The 17,449-nt window shown below is 52.0% G+C and overlaps 1 protein-coding gene across 1 annotated transcript in view; it reads right to left on the reverse strand.

Annotated features, from left to right (window-relative positions):
• Positions 1–13,432, reverse strand: part of LOC138564675 (zinc finger protein ZFP2-like) — a 178,315-nt gene extending 164,883 nt beyond the window's left edge. Inside the window, exon 1 of the mRNA XM_069642924.1 lies at positions 13,067–13,432. The gene's annotated coding sequence lies outside the window, so the exon portion shown is untranslated. The remainder of the gene's footprint in view (positions 1–13,066) is intronic.
• Positions 13,433–17,449: the final 4,017 nt, after the last annotated feature.

Consider the following 17,449-nt stretch of genomic DNA (forward strand, 5'->3'; position numbering starts at 1 on the left):
AGTCAGGGGAGGCCTCTTGCGCTCCTAACAGCGCGATTCCACCTCCACACCATCCGTGTGCCCTCTGAGGAACTCCCCTCCCGCGCATCCGACCTCCCATGCCGCCCTCTCCCTCCCCATTAGCCCACTAGGGAACTCACCACCCTCTCGACCAACCTCCCATGCCGCCCTCTCCCTTAACCCCTACTCAACCCCTGCCAACAAACCCCCCCATCATATCCCTTCCCTTCTCTGAAAGTGGCTCGTCTCACCCTTGCTAGAACGGTAGCATCATCTTCCTCCCCCTCTGCCCCCCCACACTCTCTTACACCCCTATGGCACCAAAACCCACAAAATCCAGAAAGCGTGACTGTCCTCTCCCTTGACCCTCCACACCTCAACACTTGTGCTTTAGCCCAACATCCCAGCCCCTCCCTCCCCTACCCCCTCACACTCCCATCTTCCCTCTCACAGTTTCCACCCCGTTTCTCTTGAATCTTCACCCTGTACACCTAATCCCCTAGCTCCCCCAGACTAATTCCAAAATCAACCCGCCTAAACCCCCACATCCCAAATGACCCAGTCACCAACCCCCCATGACCCGTCCCTCGTCTATCACATACCTACCTCCACCCACCTACTCTTCCCTCCCCCATCGACATAACCCTTTCAATCGACACTCAAAGTCCACATGCACCCAACCCCCCGTATCACACCTCAACCGGTCTCAACCACCCTGAATGTTCCTACCACGCCCACCCATACCAGCCAACCCGACGCTGGGAGGCGTAAGCCGGCCCTTCCTGGAAAGGCCCTGAGGGCAAGGCCAGCAACTGTCCTGAGACTGTCCTGAGCTGACCAGAGTCCAGGGCCAGACCCCCTGCCCATGCGCCCAGAGAAAGTGAGGCTCCATGTGTGCGCCAATAGAGGCAATTTATGCCAAATACCATAGCCCTCGCCCCACATCGAGCTAGTGTCTATGCTTCACCCCCATATGTGATATGCTCCCAACCACCCATCTCTGGATAAATCCACTTATAGTCTCTCGCAGACACTACAACCGTGTGCGCACACGATACGCGTGCTCTGCAGTCTATGCTCCCTCACCTTCACTGCAGCATACCCGCAACAACTCTCAATATTGTCTAACTTTCTAACTTTGAACAAAAAATCTAATCAGACATGCCACCTGGAACATGCAGAGCCTCAACATAGAGCTTCCCCACTCTACCATGCTCGCCATGTCTAACAAAGTATTGTGTGACCCACTGTGATTTATGCTGTTTGTGGAAATTCAAAACTAGATAAGCCAGAGCCCTTGCTAGCCACTGTGCTGCATCCACTCAGCCATTGTGCTACTCACACGAGTTGCTGCGTCCCACCTGATGCTAGTCGAGGCGCTATATCTCTACTATCTCTATCAAATGTAACCTGAGACAACCACTGTTTCTACAATGAGCGCTAGCAAGAGTCAAACAGCCACACCACTGTACCTCCTCATGCCCTTACTAGACCTCACCACCTCTACTGCTCTAGCAACCAGGCACCCAGCAGGAAATGCACCCTGTCTGACCACAGAAAGAAACATCAGGCTTCTCTATGAGCCCACCTGCCACAACAAGATCCCTAATCCTCTTCTGAGATCTACCTCACGGCACCCTAAAGTATGCCCCAACCTAACCATGCCCTGCAATAACTCCACCCAACCTAAACCCATTCCAATAACTATCCAGGACTCACCCAACACAACCACTCTATCCAGAGCCTTGATCAACGCCAGATCCCTAGTAGCCCACGCCACGGAAATAGCAAACACCCTATCCACCAACAACCTCAACCTACTGGCTATCACTGAATCTTGGTTACACGAAGCAGCCGGCCCAGCACTCTCAATAGCCATCCCTGAAAACTACCCAATAATCAGAATGGACAGACCCAATAACAGAGGAGGCAGTCAGGCCATCATAGCAAAGACTAATCTCGAGCTAAGACCATTGGCTCAATCACCTCTCAAATCTTCGGAGCTCCTTACAGCCAAACTGCCTATCTCCAACTGCCGTACCTTAACCATTTACCTAATATATAGGCCACCTGGCCCCATTGGTTCATTCGAGGCAGACTTATCCAGCCTCCGAGCTAACAACACCAAAGAAACCTCTCAAATACTATTATTAGGCGACCTGAATCTTGGTCTGAACTACCCTGATGACAAACCAGCACAAGCTATAGCCAACATGCTAGCTGAACAGGGCCTATCCCAAAAAGTGCTTACCCCTACCCACAACAAAGGTAGGACCTTGGACTGGATTGCCGCCTTGAACTGCGATACCACCATCACCAAAACCACCCCTCAACACTGGACAGACCACCACCTCATTGACTTCATATTATCACTCAATAAAGAAGTCAGCAAAGAAAAGATCATGGCACCTCCACTACCCACTAGAGCAAAAAAATGCCGAAAACCTCCTACCACTTCTACTGCCAACCCTCAATGCTCTCCCCGACAACCTAAACCCAGCGTGCCTAGTAGAAAGTTACAACAAGGCCATGAAAAAAGGACTAGACATCATCGCCTCCCAAAAAATGCAAAAAAGCAAACAACAAGCTCACCTGAACACCTGGTTCACCCCTCACCTGAAAGAACTAAGAATGCACAAAAGGAAACTAGAAACCCAATGGCGCAACACCCCCACAGAAGAGAACAAACTGCAACTTAAACTCTTCGCTATCAATTACAAAAAAGAAATCTTGCTCACAAAAAAGAACCTATTCAACGAAAGAATCGAAAAATCCAGCTCCAACACCAGGGAACTATTTACTATCCTAAGGGAACTAGAATCCATGATACCCCCACCAGACAACATAACGAAAGACAAACAATAAAATCAAAACTCTCCAATCTAAAATCGCACTGAAAAAGGACTCCCTCACCACTAACGAATCACCTCCTAGCAGCCACCATCCCAAAACAACCAACCCTTCTGACCCGAACCCTTTCAGATTCACTAAAATCTCCATCCCAGAAACAGAAAAAGTCATCGCCTCACTTAAACCATCCAAGTGCAAAGGGGAGAACTGTCCACCCCAGATAATCAAGGACGCAGCCAGGGACTTGGCTCCCTTTATAACCAAACTGATCAACGCATCCTTCTCCTCAAACACCATACCAAGTAATCTCAAAAATCATGGGTTCTGCCTCTCCTCAAGAAGAAAACTCTAGACCCCGCAATCCCCACCAATTACAGGCCCATCACCACGGTACCTTTCCTATTAAAGATAATAGACAGAGTAGCATACCTGAAAATCCAGAAATATCTAGAAACTCACAAACTACTAGGCGCCCGACAATCTGGATTCAGACCGCAGCACGGCACTGAGATGGCCTTAATCGATCTTAAAACCCAAATTAATGAGATCATTGACAAAGGAAACATCGCCATGCTACTCCTCCTCGACCTCTCAGCGGCCTTCGACCTTGTACGAACAACTGGCCTCGGCTGCCCACTTTTCAAATGATGCCATAACCTGGATCCAATCTTTCTTGGACAATCGAACCATGAGTGTCTTCTCGCCACTAGCCTCAGCAGACCCTATCAAAATAACCTGCGGTGTACCCCAGGGCTCCTGCATCTCCCCCACCCTCTACAACATCTACAACATCTTTACCAAGCCCCTATTTGACAAGTTGGACAGACTGGGTGTCACATACACTAACTATGCAGATGACACCCAGATCCTCATACCCCTTTCGGCAACTTTGATTCAGATACGGCCTTGGTAAACAAAATGTACCTTATCATTCAGGCATGGATGGCCACACATGGCCTATGCCTGAATGATGACAAAACCGAAATCCTGTTCCTCGGTTCCAACGCCAATCTAAAAAAACTCAGCTCCAACTACGAGGCATTCAACATCGATGGCAACACCATCACAGTCGCCAAAACAGTAAAAACCCTAGGCTTTCACCTCGACTCAGCCCTGTCACTAAATAAACAAGTAAACTAACTAGCATCCTCCACCGCCTACACGTGCAAGTTAATCAGGGCAAGTAGAGCCTTCCTCACCCAAGCTAGCTGCATCATCATCGCCAATGCCCTAATACTATCCAGACTCGACTACTGTAACGCCACGTACCTAGGAGCCAACAAAAGCATAACCGATAAACTTCAAACACTGCAAAATAACGCACTCAAAACAGCCCTCAACCTACCCTCCAAGGAACACATTTCCAATAAAAGAAGAGAACACAAATGGCTCAAAATCTGTGACCGCATCTCACTCAAAACAGCATCAGTCACTTTCAAATGCTTAAACAATGCAGCAACCCCCTACCTCGCAGCCAGAATAGTTAAAAGTAATTCCACCCGCCTACCAGAATTATTAACTCTCACTGCCTTCAGGCACCCAAATTCAGACTGAAAAGAACGGGCGGCAGTAGCTTCCCGGTCATGGCTGCTCAACATTGGAACGCTCTCCCACTCAGCATCAGAACAGACCAATCCTCCAATCCTACTATAGCTTTAGGCGAAACACTCTCTCCTGGCTACGTTCCAATGATTCCCTTGACTGAACCATGCCAACCTGACTGTATTTATGTACATTCCTAACTGACACACTGCAATGAAATTAACTGTATATATATATAAATATGTCCTCTCACCGGTCTTTATGAAATGTAATCCTTTGCTTTATATTCACAAGTGCCTTATCCTGCAACTAAGCTTTTATGTAATCTTACTTTCCTGTTCTCTGTTGTGCCCTGTTACCGCAGGGTTTTGCGCGCCATATTAAATAAATAAACAAACAAACAAACCCCACTGAGCACTCATGTCCGTCAACCTCCCACTACGATGACCATCTCGAAAACCCTTTCCCTTCACAAAGTCACATGCATCCTTTTTAGGGCCTGCTCCGTACCAAGAAACAGACACATCATCTTTGACCTCCTATCCTCTGGCAAGCCCAGCCTCATCTTTATCACCTAAACCTGGTTCTCCAACGACTTTGCCCCAGTAGCACACAAAGCTACTCGCTCATCGCCCACAATAGACCCTCCAGAGGAGGCGGAGTGGCAATCCTCTTCAATCCTCTTTTCTCCACCTCACTCGTCGAATCCCAGTCAAGCATTGCCTGCTGTGAATACTTTCTAGTAAAACTCTCGCTACCACCGACTTTCTCCCATAGCTTCCTACTCGTCTACAGACCCCCTGGATACGACAGACATTTCACCAACAACCTCTGTGACTCAATAGCTACCATTCAAGTAAATCACCCTTCTCTTACACTCAATATCTGTTCGATATCCCCAACAACCCCATGACTCATCCGCTGGTTGACAGTCTTGATGTGCTTAACCTCTCCCATCGTACCACTGGTCCAACCCACTTAGGTGGGCACACCCTTGATGCAATTTTCAGCTCCTATGACATGGTTTATATATCCCGTCCCAAACCACTCATCTAGACTGACCACTATGCCATCCCTTTCTCTATCCACATGCCTGCCCCTCCTCCTACAGCTCCCTCGGCCCCTCCCCTGATCTCAAATACTGGAACAAAGTCAAGATCCTTCCTGACCTAGCTGAAGCCGTACTTCTTCGTCCCCATGCAACAGTGCCCCCCGATAGACACTTAGCCATCGATTCCTTCGACTCCTGGCTTAAAGACTCACTAATTCCTCTCACCCCCTCGCACCTGCATCCTCATGCAAAGGAACGTTCCCCAAATGGTTTATGCCCCACCTGAGGAATGCCAAAAAACAAAATAAATCTCTTGAATGCAAATTAGCGAGCATCTAAAATCGATCTCAGCAGATCCATGCATGTCCTCCACCACTCTAACTACAAATCCAAAATATGCTTGTCTACCTGTGCAGGAGAACATGTGAGAGCCATACTAAAGGACTTCCTCACCTCTGGCATCTTCCCTGATGCCTTCAGAATAGCGCATGTAGAGCCACCTCTACAAAAGGCATCCCTTGACCCCAAGAAGTACAGACCGATTTCCAACACCAGATTTCTCACGAAACCAATTGACGGGACAGCATACTCCCAGCTCAACTCCTTTGTAGAATCCAACTGTCTCCTCGACCCCGCACAATCAGGCTTCAGACCGCTATATGGGACTGAAGCCACTCTGATATCAATCTGGGATGATCTGAAGGTCACGGCAGACTCTGGAGGCTGCAAAGCATTGATCCTCCTGGATCTCTCCGCAGCCTTTGACACGGTTAATCCTCCTTGACTTCCTCCACTCCCTAGGAATCCGTGGCACTGCTCTCAAATGGATTGCCTCCTTCCTCAGCAACAGAAAACAAATAACCCTCCTCTCCCCTTATGTCTCAACCGCTCGTGCAGTGAACACTGGAGTACTCCAAGGCACATGCCTGTCTGCTCTCCATAACCCTCCTCTCCCCTTATGTCTCAACCGCTCGTGCAGTGAACACTGGAGTACTCCACGGCACATGCCTGTCTGCTCTCCATAACCCTCCTCTCCCCTTATGTCTCAACCGCTCGTGCAGTGAACACTGGAGTACTCCACGGCACATGCCTGTCTGCTCTCCATAACCCTCCTCTCCCCTTATGTCTCAACCGCTCGTGCAGTGAACACTGGAGTACTCCAAGGCACATGCCTATCTGCTCTCCATAACCCTCCTCTCCCCTTATGTCTCAACCGCTCGTGCAGTGAACACTGGAGTACTCCAAGGCACATGCCTATCTGCTCTCCATAACCCTCCTCTCCCCTTATGTCTCAACCGCTCGTGCATTGAACGCTGGAGTACTCCAAGGCACATGCCTATCTGCTCTCCATAACCCTCCTCTCCCCTTATGTCTCAACCGCTCGTGCAGTGAACGCTGGAGTACTCCAAGGCACATGCCTCTCTGCTCTCCATAACCCTCCTCTCCCCTTATGTCTCAACCGCTCGTGCAGTGAACGCTGGAGTACTCCAAGGCACATGCCTCTCTGCTCTCCATAACCCTCCTCTCCCCTTATGTCTCAACCGCTCGTGCAGTGAACGCTGGAGTACTCCAAGGCACATGCCTCTCTGCTCTCCATAACCCTCCTCTCCCCTTATGTCTCAACCGCTCGTGCAGTGAACGCTGGAGTACTCCAAGGCACATGCCTCTCTGCTCTCCATAACCCTCCTCTCCCCTTATGTCTCAACCGCTCGTGCAGTGAACGCTGGAGTACTCCAAGGCACATGCCTGTCTGCTCTCCATAACCCTCCTCTCCCCTTATGTCTCAACCGCTCGTGCAGTGAACGCTGGAGTACTCCAAGGCACATGCCTGTCTGCTCTCCATAACCCTCCTCTCCCCTTATGTCTCAACCGCTCGTGCAGTGAACGCTGGAGTACTGCAAGGCACATGCCTATCTGCTCTCCATAACCCTCCTCTCCCCTTATGTCTCAACCGCTCGTGCAGTGAACGCTGGAGTACTCCAAGGCACATGCCTATCTGCTCTCCATAACCCTCCTCTCCCCTTATGTCTCAACCGCTCGTGCAGTGAACGCTGGAGTACTCCAAGGCACATGCCTATCTGCTCTCCATAACCCTCCTCTCCCCTTATGTCTCAACCGCTCGTGCAGTGAACGCTGGAGTACTCCAAGGCACATGCCTCTCTGCTCTCCATAACCCTCCTCTCCCCTTATGTCTCAACCGCTCGTGCAGTGAACACTGGAGTACTCCAAGGCACATGCCTCTCTGCTCTCCATAACCCTCCTCTCCCCTTATGTCTCAACCGCTCGTGCAGTGAACACTGGAGTACTCCAAGGCGCATGCCTCTCTGCTCTCCATAACCCTCCTCTCCCCTTATGTCTCAACCGCTTGTGCAGTGAACACTGGAGTACTGCAAGGCGCATGCCTATCTGCTCTCCATAACCCTCCTCTCCCCTTATGTCTCAACCGCTCGTGCAGTGAACACTGGAGTACTGCAAGGCGCATGCCTATCTGCTCTCCATAACCCTCCTCTCCCCTTATGTCTCAACCGCTCGTGCAGTGAACACTGGAGTACTCCAAGGCGCATGCCTATCTGCTCTCCATAACCCTCCTCTCCCCTTATGTCTCAACCGCTCGTGCAGTGAACACTGGAGTACTCCAAGGCGCATGCCTATCTGCTCTCCATAACCCTCCTCTCCCCTTATGTCTCAACCGCTCGTGCAGTGAACACTGGAGTACTCCAAGGCGCATGCCTACCTGCTCTCCATAACCCTCCTCTCCCCTTATGTCTCAACCGCTCGTGCAGTGAACACTGGAGTACTCCAAGGCGCATGCCTACCTGCTCTCCATAACCCTCCTCTCCCCTTATGTCTCAACCGCTCGTGCAGTGAACACTGGAGTACTGCAAGGCGCATGCCTACCTGCTCTCCATAACCCTCCTCTCCCCTTATGTCTCAACCGCTCGTGCAGTGAACACTGGAGTACTCCAAGGCGCATGCCTATCTGCTCTCCATAACCCTCCTCTCCCCTTATGTCTCAACCGCTCGTGCAGTGAACACTGGAGTACTCCAAGGCGCATGCCTATCTGCTCTCCATAACCCTCCTCTCCCCTTATGTCTCAACCGCTCGTGCAGTGAACACTGGAGTACACCGTGGCGCATGCCTATCTGCTCTCCATAACCCTCCTCTCCCCTTATGTCTCAACCGCCCGTGCAGTGAACACTGGAGTACTCCAAGGCGCATGCCTATCTGCTCTCCATAACCCTTCTCTCCCCTTATGTCTCAACCGCTCGTGCAGTGAACACTGGAGTACTCCAAGGCGCATGCCTATCTGCTCTCCATAACCCTCCTCTCCCCTTATGTCTCAACCGCTCGTGCAGTGAACACTGGAGTACACCGTGGCGCATGCCTATCTGCTCTCCATAACCCTCCTCTCCCCTTATGTCTCAACCGCCCGTGCAGTGAACACTGGAGTACTCCAAGGCGCATGCCTATCTGCTCTCCATAACCCTCCTCTCCCCTTATGTCTCAACCGCCCGTGCAGTGAACGCTGGAGTACTCCAAGGCACATGCCTCTCTGCTCTCCATAAACCTCCTCTCCCCTTATGTCTCAACCGCTCGTGCAGTGAACACTGGAGTACTCCAAGGCGCATGCCTCTCTGCTCTCCATAACCCTCCTCTCCCCTTATGTCTCAACCGCTCGTGCAGTGAACACTGGAGTACTGCAAGGCACATGCCTATCTGCTCTCCTGTTCAACCTGTATATGGCCACTCTACCAGGAATCATCCACACGCACATATCCTGCTACAACTACGCTGACGATATCCAAATTATCCTAAGAATTACAAAGTCAGGCACCAACCATGTTCCCGACCTTGAAGGTTGTCTCCACGACATTGACCGGTGGATGACAATTAATCACCTCTTTCTGAACCCTGTTAAAAATTGAGATCATGGTGTTGCGGCGATACTGCCCTTCTGCCACATCCGCTCCCCTGGCATCGTGCCTCGGCCCACCTCCCCCCGCCTCCCCACCTCGATATAGTGAAAAACCTAGGCTGTGTTATAGACTCAGGCCTAACCCTCTCCCATCAGATCAACAACGTGTCAAAATGCTGTCACTACCACCTCAAACTCCTCAGACGTATCTTTCCCCTACCTCTCCTTCCCGAGCAGACTGGCAGCAGTTATGACTATTGTGATGTCGAGACTGGACTATGCCAACTCCCTATACCTAGGAGCCCCTGCATACCAACTCAACAAACTCCAAAGAGCACAAAACGCTGCTGCAAAACTGCTTCTTGCCCTGGGTCAAAGATACCACATCTCGCCAGCTCTCCGAACCCTCCGCTGGCACCCAGTCGGACGAAGGGCCACCTTCAAGACCCTATGCATCACCGAGCAGTGCAAAAGACGGCCCAATGTACCTACACGAAAAGATAAAACCCTACCCCCCATGTCGCACCCTAAGATCAGGCATTGTCCTCCTACTAGTGATTCCAGCCTCGAACTCTATCGGGATCGGAGGATCTGGCTTCTCAACCTTGGCCCCAACTCTGCGGAACTCACTCCCTCCACATATTCGACACACCCAAGACTATATGACTTTCTGCAAAGCTTTAAAAATGTGGCTCTTTCCGTAATGCCGACCACGACCATCTGCGGCGACTGAGCCATGCAACCAGATGACAAATACTCAATGAGATCCCGAAACAGTAACAACACTGATTATACCTATTAAGTCACTATAAGAAAACACATGCTTGAAATCCGGAATAACAAACTCCTTAGATCCTAACTCCACCCAAACACTCACCTCCCATATCACTACACTTACTCTATACCGGACACAACACACTATTAGAGCGCAGCTACACCCCTCGATCAATTCAGCCTAGCTGCTCCCATATGAACATTACCCCATGAACACCTCATCACTCTAATAAAACTCAGCTATATCGCATGACAAACCGGCCTAGCTGCACACATAAGCGTCCTACAGGCCCAACACAGCCAGAACCCAGTGTTGGTGTCCACCCGCCAGACTGCACGCATTCAACCGATATCAATACCACCACACCTAACGCTAGGACGCAGCCACCATCAGGCAATTACACCAGCTCCACACATAACTGGTATCATCACCACCACACCTAAATGCTAGGATGCAGCCACCATCAGGCAATTACACCAGCTGCACACATAACTGGTATCATCACCACCACACCTAACGCTAGGGCGCAGCCACCATCAGGCAATTACACCAGCTGCACACATAACTGGTATCATCACCACCACACCTAACGCTAGGACGCAGCCACCATCAGGCAATTACACCAGCTGCACACATAACTGGTATCATCACCACCACACCTAAATGCGGGGATGCAGCCACCATCAGGCAATTACACCAGCTGCACACATAACTGGTATCATCACCACCACACCTAACGCTAGGACGCAGCCACCATCAGGCAATTACACCAGCTGCACACATAACTGGTATCATCACCACCACACCTAAATGCGAGGATGCAGCCACCATCAGGCAATTACACCAGCTGCACACATAACTGGTATCATCACCACCATCACACCTAATGCTAGAATGCAGCCACCATCAGGCAATCACACCAGCTGCACACATAACTGCTGCACCCATGCACCCTACGACACGTACTCTCTCAACTGACCTGGACTACGGTCCCCAAGGGCGTTCACCCTACTAGCGCTTTGAGGTCATACCAATGATATATAGAGCGCTATGTAAATGCCAAATAACATAACATAACTCACTCACTCGCACACCTATGCTCTCCCTTCCACAGCACCCTTGCTCTCTCACATTTTACCCCCCTCTGCTCTGCCACACACAGCCCCCTTCGTCCCACAGTATATTGTGGTACACTGTAGTGAAGTACACAAGTCTACAGTCTTTTGGGATCAATACTGTAATGTAGATTGTGTGCAAGGCAATACGGAATTCGTTAATTGTATATACGTGAGTATTTACAGCTAAACTGTTAACTTCTAGCAGAAACAGTAGCACGTGGCGTGTGTCCCTAGTGGACTGCAATATATCCTGCAGTTTGTAACAGTGCAGTGTAGAATGCACAGTGCAGTAAATGCTTGCCAGGCTCCAGTGGTTGTGCAGATGTGTAGTATATATATGGCACTGATCTACAGTGTTCAGTGATTTCTAATGGAAACTGCAGTGCATGCGTTATGTCTGGCACACTGCACCATATTCTGCAGCATTTGACACTGCACTGCAGAATAGTGCAGAACTGTACACCTATGTAGACGCGTCACACTGCAGCAGCGTAATGCCATGTGACACGAGTTCACACACTTCTGAGATGGAAAATAGAAGCGGCCGATAAAAGCCCCAGCATGTAAAGTGCTGAGAAGCGGCTGTGCGTGAAGTGCAGTAGGCACCCCCAGACTGCTATGCGGCACTCCTTCCTCTTCCTCCGCCATTCGAGCTCTGAATCCGGCCTGGGCTGGGGAAGTGCTGCTCAGTGCATTGCAAGTGGGCGAGTATACATGCACCAGTCCCTGGCACGAGTAAGTGGGAGCCAGGAATGCAAGTCATGACGTATGAGGTGTGTGTCCTAAAAGTGCCTATGGAAACCCACTGCAAATAAAACATGGACACCATTCCTTGTCTACATAGGCATGGCCACGCAACTGCACCACACCTGGCATGCGTGTGCAGATGCGCCCTCGTCAGCTCTAGAGCACGTGGACAGGCACAGAGCAAAGGGTTTATCATTGTCCTTTGCAAAGTGCCATGTAACCGTATCTACAGGGGCCCTGTCACTGTAATGTAGATGGGAAACTGTAATGGGCTGTGCACGGTATGTTTTCTACAGTACACTGCAATATTGTCTAGTAGAAACTAAGCTTTTGATTGGTAGTTCCAAGTACATGTGTGCATAGTGATTATGCGTCTGCGCAGAAATCGCGCAGAATGAAAAAGGCGCGCCCTGCGTATTGCAAGTCGCTGCCGGAACGCCCCGGAACGCCCCCACGCAAAGCATAAACAGCCAGAACAGCTACCTTTGCGCGCTCCCCCGGCGCGAATACACGCACCCTTCAAACAGTGCGTGCGTGGTGGTCCCTCCAAGCAGGCCTGCATCTCGGGGACCCTGCGCGTCGGCCCCCATAACTGTATCCGGCAGCCTGACAACCTGCGCATATAGAATCGAGGAACAGGGATTTGCGCGCCGAATGGTTCGCAAACACCCTATTTTGCACGCAAATAATTCCATGAATCGGGCCCTATGCCTTTATTTTGGGGAGAAATCAATCTAGGGGGCAGGAGGGCTTCGGGTGATATGCAGAAGTCCCTCAGCCTCTGCCAGGGCAGGATACAGGGTGCGCAGCCCCGAGCTTTGATATGAACATCACCCTTGCGATTGCTAAAGGGGCGGCACCCCGCTGAGGGTGGTCTGTGGCGCAACGGATCATGTGTGCAACGGCGAGGCCATGGGATGGGATGGGCTGCTCCACGCGCCTGCCTGGAATCACACGTGCATGCTCGCAGGGGGGTCATCTACCCCACTGCATATTCCAGTGCTGAACCCCCCCCCACGCCCCCACACCGTGGTGTATCCCCCGCACCCCCCCCAGTTCCGCTCACCTGAGGCTGCAGCTGCTACTGATGGAAGCTGGACGTGCACCCCCCCACCCCACGCACCCCCTGCATCCGAGCCCCGGGTCCCAGCTGCTGCCCCTCCCCCTGCCTCTGCTGCTGTGGGGGGGGCTCTTTCCCTGGGAGCCGGGAGGGGGCGGCAGGCGTTGCTTCTGATCAGATGTTAGGGGGGGGGGGGCAAATAATGAGAATGAGTGCACGGATGCGACCGGAATCCAGAATGTGGAAATGTATTGAAACAAAGAGGGGCGACTGGTGCTGCCTCTGCCCCCCGTGCCCCGGAGGCGATGCCCGCGCCTCCTCCATGGACTGTGGCGCCCCCTGCTGGGGGATCCGCAGAACGCATCCTCCCAGGCCAGGCACAGCCTCCTTCCCTCCATACACAGTGCAGTGAGTGCATCCTCAGGGAGGTGCTAAGGCCCCACTCACGCCCATTCTGGGACTGTTTCCTGCTTTCAGTGATCATACATCTGGCATTGCACCCTACACCCCACAGTGCAGTAAATGCATCCTCAGGGAGGTGCTAAGGCCTCACTCACGCCCATTCTGGGACTGTTTCCTGCTTTCAGTGATCATACATCTGGCATTGCACCCTACCCCCACAGTGCAGTAAATGCATCATCAGGGAGGTGTTAAGGCCACACTCACGCCCATTCTGGGCCTGTTTCCTGTTTTCAGTGATCATACATCTGGCATTGCACCCTCCCCTCCACAGTGCAGTAAATGCATCCTCAGGGAGGTGCTAAGGCCACACTCACGCCCATTCTGGGCCTGTTTCCTGTTTTCAGTGATCATAAATCTGGCATTGCACCCTCCCCTCCACAGTGCAGTAAATGCATCCTCAGGGAAGTGCTAAGGCCCCACTCATGCCCATTCTGGGCCTGTTATCTGCTTTCAGTGATCATACATCTGGCATTGCCCCCTCCCCTCCACAGTGCAGTAAATGCATCCTCAGGGAGGTGCTAAGGCCCCACTCACACCCATTCTGGGCCTGTTTCCTGCTTTCAATGATCATACATCTGGCATTGCACCCTTCCCCCCACAGTGCAGTAAATGCATCCCCAGGGAGGTGCTAAGGCCACACTCACGCCCATTCTGGGCCTGTTTCCTGCTTTCAGTGATCATACATCTGGCATTGCACCCTTCCCCCCACAGTGCAGTAAATGCATCCTCAGGGAGGTGCTAAGGCCCCACTCACGCCAAATCTGGGCCTGTTTCCTGCTTTCAGAGATCATACATCTGGCATTGCACCCTCCCCTCCACACAGTGCAGTAAATGCATCCTCAGGGAGGTGCTGCCCCACTCACGCCCATTCTGGGCCTGTTTCCTGCTTTCAGTGATCATACATCTGGCATTGCACCCTTCCCTCAACACAGTGCAGTAAATGCATCCTCAGGGAGGTGCTAAGGCCACACTCACGCCCATTTGGGCCTGTTTCCTGCTTTCAGTGATCATACATCTGGCATTGCACCCTTCCCCCCACAGTACAGTAAGTGCATCCTCAGGGAGGTGCTAAGGCCACACTCACGCCCATTCTGGGCCTGTTTCCTGCTTTCAGTGATCATACATCTGGCATTGCACCCTTCCCTCAACACAGTGCAGTAAATGCATCCTCAGGGAGGTGCTAAGGCCACACTCACGCCCATTTGGGCCTGTTTCCTGCTTTCAGTGATCATACATCTGGCATTGCACCCTTCCCCCCACAGTACAGTAAGTGCATCCTCAGGGAGGTGCTAAGGCCACACTCACGCCCATTCTGGGCCTGTTTCCTGCTTTCAGTGATCATACATCTGGCATTGCACCCTTCCCTCAACACAGTGCAGTAAATGCATCCTCAGGGAGGTGCTGCCCCACTCACGCCCATTCTGGGCCTGTTTCCTGCTTTCAGTGATCATACATCTGGCATTGCACACTCCCCACCACAGTGTAGTAAATGCATCCTCAGGGAGGTGCTAAGGCCCCACTCACGCCCAATCTGGGCCTGTTTCCTGCTTTCAGAGATCATACATCTGGCATTGCACCCTTCCCCCCACAGTGCAGTAAATGCATCCTCAGGGAGGTGCCAAGGCCACACTCACGCCCATTCTGGGCCTGTTTCCTGTTTTCAGTGATCATACATCTGGCATTGCACCCTCCCCTCCACAGTGCAGTAAATGCATCCTCAGGGAGGTGCTAAGGCCACACTCACGCCCATTCTGGGCCTGTTTCCTGTTTTCAGTGATCATACATCTGGCATTGCACCCTCCCCTCCACAGTGCAGTAAATGCATCCTCAGGGAAGTGCTAAGGCCCCACTCATGCCCATTCTGGGCCTGTTATCTGCTTTCAGTGATCATACATCTGGCATTGCCCCCTCCCCTCCACAGTGCAGTAAATGCATCCTCAGGGAGGTGCTAAGGCCCCACTCACACCCATTCTGGGCCTGTTTCCTGCTTTCAATGATCATACATCTGGCATTGCACCCTTCCCCCCACAGTGCAGTAAATGCATCCCCAGGGAGGTGCTAAGGCCACACTCACGCCCATTCTGGGCCTGTTTCCTGCTTTCAGTGATCATACATCTGGCATTGCACCCTTCCCCCCACAGTGCAGTAAATGCATCCTCAGGGAGGTGCTAAGGCCCCACTCACGCCAAATCTGGGCCTGTTTCCTGCTTTCAGAGATCATACATCTGGCATTGCACCCTCCCCTCCACACAGTGCAGTAAATGCATCCTCAGGGAGGTGCTGCCCCACTCACGCCCATTCTGGGCCTGTTTCCTGCTTTCAGTGATCATACATCTGGCATTGCACCCTTCCCTCAACACAGTGCAGTAAATGCATCCTCAGGGAGGTGCTAAGGCCACACTCACGCCCATTTGGGCCTGTTTCCTGCTTTCAGTGATCATACATCTGGCATTGCACCCTTCCCCCCACAGTACAGTAAGTGCATCCTCAGGGAGGTGCTAAGGCCACACTCACGCCCATTCTGGGCCTGTTTCCTGCTTTCAGTGATCATACATCTGGCATTGCACCCTTCCCTCAACACAGTGCAGTAAATGCATCCTCAGGGAGGTGCTAAGGCCACACTCACGCCCATTTGGGCCTGTTTCCTGCTTTCAGTGATCATACATCTGGCATTGCACCCTTCCCCCCACAGTACAGTAAGTGCATCCTCAGGGAGGTGCTAAGGCCACACTCACGCCCATTCTGGGCCTGTTTCCTGCTTTCAGTGATCATACATCTGGCATTGCACCCTTCCCTCAACACAGTGCAGTAAATGCATCCTCAGGGAGGTGCTGCCCCACTCACGCCCATTCTGGGCCTGTTTCCTGCTTTCAGTGATCATACATCTGGCATTGCACCCTTCCCCCCACAGTGCAGTAAATGCATCCTCAGGGAGGTGCTAAGGCCCCACTCATGCCCATTCTGGGCCTGTTTCCTGCTTTCAGAGATCATACATCTGGCATTGCACCCTTCCCTCCACAGTGCAGTAAATGCATCCTCAGGGAGGTGCTAAGGCCCCACTCACGCCCATTCTGGGCCTGTTTCATGCTTTCAGTGATCATACATCTGGCATTGCACACTCCCCACCACAGTGTAGTAAATGCATCCTCAGGGAGGTGCTAAGGCCCCACTCACGCCCAATCTGGGCCTGTTTCCTGCTTTCAGAGATCATACATCTGGCATTGCACCCTTCCCCCCACAGTGCAGTAAATGCATCCTCAGGGAGGTGCCAAGGCCACACTCACGCCCATTCTGGGCCTGTTTCCTGCTTTCAGTGATCATACATCTGGCATTGCACCCTTCCCTCAACACAGTGCAGTAAATGCATCCTCAGGGAGGTGCTGCCCCACTCACGCCCATTCTGGGCCTGTTTCCTGCTTTCAGTGATCATACATCTGGCATTGCACCCTTCCCTCAACACAGTGCAGTAAATGCATCCTCAGGGAGGCGCTAAGGCCCCACTCACGCCCATTCTGGGCCTGTTTCCTGCTTTCAGTGATCATACATCTGGCATTGCCCCCTCCCCTCCACAGTGCAGTGAGTGCATCCTCAGGGAGGTGCTAAGGCCCCACTCACGCCCATTCTGGGCCTGTTTCCTGCTTTCAGTGATCATACATCTGGCATTGCACCCTTCCCTCAACACAGTGCAGTAAATGCATCCTCAGGGAGGTGCTTCCCCACTCACGCCCACTCTGGGCCTGTTTCCTGCTTTCAGTGATCATACATCTGGCATTGCACCCTTCCCTCCACAGTGCAGTGAGTGCATCCTCAGGGAGGTGCTAAGGCCCCCCTCACGTCCATTCTGGGCCTGTTTCCTGCTTTCAGTGATCATACATCTGGCATTGCACCCTACCCCCACAGTGCAGTAAATGCATCTTCAGGGAGGTG

The sequence above is a fragment of the Ambystoma mexicanum genome, chromosome 1p (genome assembly GCF_040938575.1).
Source record: "Ambystoma mexicanum isolate Mex_15411 chromosome 1p, UKY_AmexF1_1, whole genome shotgun sequence".
Lineage (NCBI taxonomy): Eukaryota > Metazoa > Chordata > Amphibia > Caudata > Ambystomatidae > Ambystoma > Ambystoma mexicanum.